The 8017-nt window shown below is 43.1% G+C and overlaps 1 pseudogene; it reads right to left on the bottom strand.

Moving 5' to 3' along the window:
* Positions 1 to 675: 675 nt before the first annotated feature.
* Positions 676 to 793, bottom strand: LOC124607644 (annotated as a pseudogene).
* Between the last annotated feature and the right edge of the window lie 7224 nt (positions 794 to 8017).

Below are 8017 nucleotides of genomic sequence, written 5' to 3'. Positions count from 1 at the left end.
CATATATAACAGTAAACTACTTAAATATTATGCACATCCTTAACAAGCGACGAGCGTGTGCATTATAAAATACCCGTGATGTGAAAATTGAAGTGAAGCTAGAAAACACAGTGTGCCGTGGAAATTTAAAATTCAATTATAACCATGTCTATTTGATCATAATCGGACCCACCTCTGCAGTAGCCAGGTCGTCATGCGTACGTGTTTCAGCTGTCAAATAGTAGGCGGCCACTCTGCCTGTTCACAATGAATAGCCGTGACACGGAATGAAAACGTAGATATGGTGGTCATGGAAGGTCGACGTCGATTACTGGGAATTGCTACAACGGGTAGATGGATTACAATTCAGCAGAACAGTAATTTATTTGTGTGATATTATGCCCTATTACCTTGTAGTGCGAGATGGCTGTACATTCTCAGTGCGTTTCAGTTCCTGCATTGACAGTAGTTAAATAATAATCATTAACTAAGTACGAACAGGCCTTGGAAGGCCCAACGGCACCGACCGGCCGCCGTGTCATCTTCAGTCCACAGGCGTCACTGGATGCGGATGTGGAGGGGCATGTGGTCAGCACACCGCTCTCCCTGCTGTATGTCAATTGACGAGACCGGAGCCGCTACTTCTCAATCAAGCAGCTCCTCATTTTGCCTGACAAGGACTGAGCGCACCCCACTTGCCAACAACACTCGGCAGGCCGGTTGCTCACCCATCCAAGTGCTAGCCCAGCCCGACAGCGCTTAACTTCGGTGATCTGATGGGAACCCGTGTTGTCACTGCGGTAAGGCCGTTGCCAACAATAATGACACTACAGTTAAAAATGTAGCTATTATTTTTTTTTAGTATGACTATGTCTACACCTACATCTACATCTACATCTACATGGATACTCTGCAAATAATACTGAAGTGCCTGGCAGAGGGTTCATCGAACCACCTTCACAATAATTATTTGTTATTCCAATCTCGAACAGCACCCGAAAAAACGATCACCTATATCTTTCCGTGCGAGCTCTGATTTTCCTTATTTTATTATGATGATCGTTTCTTTATATGTAGGTCAGCGTCAACAAAATATTTTCGCATTCTCAAGAGATCGTTGGTGATTGAAATTTCGTGAGAAGATTCCGCCGCAACGGAAAATTCCTATGTTTTAATGATGTCCACCCCAGACCCTGTATCGTCTACGAGACACTCTCTCCACTATTTAGCGGTAAAAGAAAACATGCTGCTTGCCTTTGAGCTTTCTCATTGTACTCTGCTGTCTTTGGTTTGCCTTCCCTACAACATTTTTTTGTGTGTTCTTTCCAATTTCAGTTATTCGCAATTGTAATTCCTAAGCTTTTAGTAGAATTTACGGCGTTTAGATTTGACGATTTATCATGGAACCGAAATTTAACGGTTTCTTTTTAGCACTTATGTGAATGACCCTACACTTTTCATTATATAGGGTTAATTGCCAATCTTCGCATCACCCAGATACCTTTTCAAAATCGTTTACAATTTGTTTTGAACTTCTCATGAATTAACTAGACGATAAACGACAGCATCATCTGCAAATAACTTAATACGGCTGCTCAGATTGTCTCCTAAATCTTTTATATAGATAAAAAACAGCAGAGGTTCTATAACGCTACCCTGGAGAACGCCAGACATCGCTTTTGTTTCACTGAACGACTTTTCGTCAATTACTAATAGCGAACAACGTACTGTGGGGCGGCGGGTGGAATAATTGTTAATGTTCCTATTATTTATTTAATGCTGTTGTTTGCTGTTCTCAACACTGGCAAAATGTGAAGCCTGTAATTAGAATTCCTAGTGCCCACTTCATTTGAGAAATACATTTATAGCTACAGCTTATAGCTCTGAGGAATTAGGAGATTGTCTGGGATTCATAATCAAAAACCATTCTCTCTAAAATGTTCACTATATTCTGAAAGTCACAGACAAAAAAGAATCCACACCATCCAACTACCAGAGAAGTTCAGAGTCTAATGCGCTGATGCAACTATAACTGTTCAAATTAAATGTTTAAGTGAATGCTGGCCATAATTTGATGATAATGTTCATCAAACGCCATGCTAATAATGGTAGAATGTCTGTCCTGCGGCGTCACGTGAAAATACGACATACGCAAACTAAAGATAGATCATTAACTTCATCCCAAAATTAACACTTCACTCGAAAACGATTTCATGGTTACGCGTATCCTGAGTAACTTATTACTGCACCCGAAGCTGTTTATATCAACGATCCCGACGCGACGCGACACCCGGCATAGGTGGTGCGCTAATCAGAGTCTGGAGAGAACTGGGGCCTTCCTTTTCTCATGCAGCGTTCTTACATATAAAGCCGCGGTGCGGACGGCTAAGTGAACGCATGATCAAATCTGATCTCCCGACTAGCCGCTGGGCTAGTAATGCACCACTTTAAGTTATCGAATAAATCGTTGCTTCCTTTGCTGATGGCCCATGAAGCTCTTGATTTAAATGTGCAATCAGCACACAGGTAAGTAATCATAATAAAAGTCTGACATGGCTAAGTCAAATATTTTGGGCGAGATAATTAATTTAAATACACTACACGCTGTAGACGAGCTCTGAACTTACCCTTTGGAGATACGCTATCGCTATAGTTTTACAATTAATCAGTTGAAACTTCTCACATCTTTATGATTATAGCGGATCTCCCTTCTACTTAAATTTAAACATTCTAGCTTTATTTATTCGCGTACTTAATCTATCTTGCTTCCTTAATTTTTAAGATAAAAACCTGAAAATCATGAATTTCAACTAAAATTTTAATTTGTGGGATCCAGAATACTTTTTCTACTAAATTATTATGCAAAATGAATCTAAATATAAATTTTAAGTTTCTAGCTCTTTTCTGTTGCGCCAATGATTTTTACAGAAAAACGTCTGAATTTCGAAAATGGTTAAAGTTATTGAACTGATATTCAACACATATTGATTTAGTGTTACTCCTGACATGCCAGAAACGTTTCACGTTATTTACTTGATTTTTAAAGTATTGTGCAACCTTTATAACGTCAGAGCTAGTTACAGCGGACTGGCTGGCACACAATGGAAAGACTGATGTGAATTTTATAAGGCGTGAGTATGCTGCTTCCCTACAGTACATGTAATATTATTATTACTGCTGCTATTATGATCGGTAATTACAGAACTCCAGATCCATTCCATATCAAGCTTACAAAAGCCGACTGTTACGAACACTCATAATTGTACCATTGGGGTAAATTTCAGGAGGATAATGCCCGCATGCACACAGTGAGGGTTTCTGCTGCTTGTCTTCGTCTTTGCCAAACACTAGCATGCCAACTAGATCTCCAGATCTCTCCCTAATGAAGAATATTCGGTGCATTATGGGCGCGACCCTTCAGCAAGCCCAGGATTTTAAGGGTCTAAAGCCCCACTTGGAGAGAATTTTCCAGTTATTCCTCAGAAAGATATCCAATAACTGTCAGTCATTCCCAGTCATCCAAATTTTCTGTAATTGTGATCATTTGTTTGTCTGTACATATATGTCACATCTATCGAGTTCCCTCCCATTAGGATAATTACTCCATGGTGCATATTTCTTTCTTTATCTGGACGAGAGCCCATTCATAACCGTACAAGGTGGTCATGAGTGATATTTTTTTTAAATTACCTGTTTATCTGCCGTTGTGCTGTGCTAAGAAATTATGCTTGCAAAAGACAGACTGTTGCAGCAGAATAGCACCGAAATATGGAACCTAGGTTACGGGAAGCTGTCGACATGAAGTGTAGTGGGGAGCTGTTGAAGGGGATGTTTTTTGTCCATCACATCCACCCAGCGCATTCCATACAGGACACAGTTACATTTCCAGTTAACTGTAAGAACAATTATTATTTCCTACAGTATGAAACATGTACATTGTTGTCCTTTCTATCCTATATTATGGTATATATTTTCGAATATATATGATGTGCCCTGTTCTGAAAATAGACTGTTTACTTCGCGCTGTGGAAATGGACTTGACTCGTGGTAACCCACATGAGAGACAGCGCCTCAAGTCTTACTCAGTTTCACAAAAGCGCAGGGTTTCATGTAGACCACTAAAATTGTTGGCAGGCTACAGAGAATGTTATGATTTGAGTTTTACTGGGACCATAACAGTTACACATATAATACTTTTTACCAGTACTCCCTCACCCACTCCCCTCCCACCTGCTAAAGCGGCCGATTCCATTAAGAATCTATTACATATTAATTGCACAGAACTATGTGGCATACAATTACATAATTTTGCAGGTGTATTAAGCGGTATATGTGGATACTGTCTACAGAATGTGTTACAAACAGAATTAGTAGTGAAATGTAATAAATTGTTATAAATAGAATTGGTAGTGAAGTGTAATAAATTAAAAGAGCATGCTTCGTGCTGTAGTTTTACTTCATGTAGAGCGAAATATAAAAAGCTAAACATTGTTTTCTTTTATTATTTTGAGGGGTGTGTCAGCAAGCAAAAGCATCGCTAAGTGCTTTTATTCTCAAATACTGAATTAATACAGTCTTCCTGACTTCCATGCCACGAGTTGTGCTGCCTCAACCCACATATGCAAACACTGATACTAGACTTATTCTGCTAAATGTTGAATGTAACATTATAGCTCTTAATGAGTAAATTAAGACAGTATTTTAAATTTTTAAATTTGGTGAACAATTATATGCAGTACTGGTCTTCCCGGAACAGACTCATCCTGCCAAATCAACCTGCTTTGGAAGGCAGCCCGCATCAGGTACGAGAAACTGATTTCCTGGCCCCGACATGTAGGCTGCCCTGCATGACAGTAGTGCTGTGTTGGAATAGTATCGGCGTGCTTTTCGAACTGCGCTGGTATGATAGCCTACACATCAGGGCAATTACATGATTTCAAGTCCCTAATGTGTAGCCTGCCCTGAATGACATGTGTTTTGGGATTAGTATAGGCCTCTTTTACTGAAAAGTACTGCATGGGCTACACTTGCCGATGAGCTTGGCTGGGGACAGGTTGAGATGGATAGAGGAGGAGATGGACAGAGTGTGAGGGAGGAGGCAATGGACAGAGAGAAGGGAATAGGGAGAGATTCAAGAGAAAGGAGGAAGGTGTGGAGGGATTGGGGGCAAGTAGAACAGGAACAGGGGGAGATGGAGATGAAAACGCAGAATGGGAGGAGGATAAGATGCCAGCCGGAGTGGCCGAGCGGTTCTAGGCGCTACAGTCTGGAACCGCGCGACCGCTACGGTCGCAGGGTCGAATCCTGCCTCGGGCATGGATGTGTGTGATGTTCTTAGGTTGGTTAGGTTTAAGTAGTTCTAAGTTCTAGGGGACTGATGACCTCAGAAATTAAGTCCCATAATACTCAGAGCCATTTCAACCATTTTTGAGGATATGGTCAGAGGTAGGAAGTATAAAGATAATTTCAAAGATTGTTGACGGGAGAAATGGAGAAAGAGAGGGGAGGAGGAGATACATGTAGGAAAATGAGGAGAGTGAGGGAGAGGAAGATATGCACACAGAGAGAAGGAGGGGATGGTGTGTTCAATATATGTGTCGAATGTGTACGCCCGCAGCTCGTGGTCTCGCGGTAGCGTTCTCGCTTCCCGAGCACGGGGTCACGGGTCGATTCCCGGCGGGGTCAGGGATTTTCCCCCGCTTCGAGATGACTGGGTGTTTGTGTTGTCCTCATCATTTCATCATCAGTCATGAATGTAGCGAGTTTGGACTGAGCAAAGTTTTGGAATTTGTACGGGCCCTGATAACCGCGCAGTTGAGTGCCCCACAAACCAAACATCATCATCATCATCGAATGTGTAAGTAGGTGAAGCTGTGAGGAAAAGGCCAGTATACACATATATAACCGTTATAGATGTGCTTTGCACGCCCTGTTGCAGGCAACTAGGAAACAGATCATGTTAGCTAATAGCATCAACAAAGCCGGGCGGGATTAGCCGAGCGGTCTTTGGCGCTGCAGTCATGGGCTGTGCAGCTGATCCCGGCGGAAGTTCGAGTACTCCCTCGGGCATGGGTGTGTGTGTGTTTGTCCTTAGGTCAATTTAGGTTAAGTAGTGTGTAAGCTTAGGGACTAATGACCTTAGCAGTTAAGTCCCATAAGATTTCACACATATTTGAACATTTTGGAGCATCAACAAGTTGAATGAAATATAGTTATATAGGCCACTGCTTTTGCGTTACCAAATTCGTTTCACCCCTCCGTGTATTCTGCTGAAATTGTTCTCAGTGACGCCTTTCTCTTTTTCATAGATGAAGAAGCCAGAATAACGCCAAGCTGAGTTTCGAGATGCGACGTGTCATGAACACCCAAAATGCAAATTTGACCACACTAAATCTTCCGTCGCTGGGAAAACTTGTAGGGTTTTATGTAGAGAAGTACTAACAGGAAGTTTCACGGTCGGTAGACGTTTTCGAGATGCTCATTACAACTTTGTGATTACGCTTTGGGTTTTGCACAGCTGAGATGTCCAATTTCACTCTGATTCGGGCTGAGGCCTGCGGTGGCGGGTTGCGCGTCTATGCAGAGGCCGGCCGTGTCGGAGCAGGGCACATTACGTGGAGCGCGACAGCCGGCAGTGGGGACGGCGCGGCGCGGCGCACGCAGTAATCACCGCGCGCCGCTTTGTGGGGCTGTCCGTCTAATTACCTGCCACGACGCGGCCCGGGCCCAGGGCCGCGCGCTGCACGCGTCGCTCCTCTGCTGCACTCCGCCGAGAACTTTGAGCACGCGAAGCGCCGGGTGCCCCTCAGATGCACAGTAGCGGGCCAAAGAGGCCGTGCGCTCTACTTGTGGGCTCTTTCCTGGCCTTGGGTCCAGAGTCGCGGCTCGTGCAGCGCTAGAGTGAATCAGCCTGTACCTGTGCGCCTTTGCCTGCGAAGATCGTCCGTCGGGCCATACTCGCAGCAGATCTGAGCTGCAATAGGAACTACGTAATTATTCGAGGTGCTGCCTGTCATTCGTATATCCTGAACGCAATACTTCTCTAAATATTTGAACGACATTAACCTTCCTGCCACAAGATGGAATATCAGAACACATGCCAAAGAGCCGTGACGTATACTACACGTCACTTAAAAAAATGTTTTCCCCCTTATAAATCGCGCTCGTTTGTTTTAAATACGTAGTACTCACCAATCCCCACAAACGCGATTTCTTGCGCAAAAGAAACCAAACAAGAAGCGTGTGATCCGACGTCTCCTTGTGGTAGGATGGCCAAGAACAAGTAACAGCTTGTAAGCAGAAACGACCCAACGATAATACCCTGTTCGTCGTCAGGAGGTCTATCGGAGCACCACACAAAGACGTTTTTATTAGGTCGCTTTCTTGTCTTATTATTCGGTAAACATTTTGCAGTCGATTTTAAACTAACTTCCCGCAACTTGCAACTTTACCACAACTCAAAACTGGATGATAATGTAATATTAATTATCTTAGTTTTCTGATGTGTCGCGGAGCGTACTTTGCTTACCAGTATCACATCCCGATGAGCTAGAGACTTTAAACTTTCAACATAGCTCAAGAAGTGGAAGACAATGCAGTATTAACTCGCTCTCCCGTGAGGCGTGTGCCGGAGGGTACTTTGTTTGACACCTCATTTCTCGAAGAGTTAAACATTTGAAACTTTAAATGACAGGCAATATTATCCAGCTATCGTATCTGGTATTTGGCGGAGGATACCTTGTGTATCACTGCTATTTCCACCTTTTCCCGTTCCACTTCCAAAGATTCCGTGGTAGGAACGGTTGAAACACGTGGTGAAGGGAGTGTGGGAGGGGGGGGGGGGTATAAAATACGGAGTGGGGGGGGGGGGGTATAAAATACGTGTTTGATGCCTGAATAGTTCACGTCTTTAAAGTTATCTGTAGAAATGAATTCACCCCATTTCATCGAACATTGAAGGCAGTCTATCTCATTCGTGGGCGAGGGCATATAAATTATCATTCTTTTATGAATTTGTAATCTCTCAGATTTTCTCGGA

This window comes from Schistocerca americana, chromosome 3, assembly GCF_021461395.2.
Source record: "Schistocerca americana isolate TAMUIC-IGC-003095 chromosome 3, iqSchAmer2.1, whole genome shotgun sequence".
NCBI lineage: Eukaryota > Metazoa > Arthropoda > Insecta > Orthoptera > Acrididae > Schistocerca > Schistocerca americana.
This window is presented reverse-complemented; position numbering and strand designations above follow the sequence as displayed.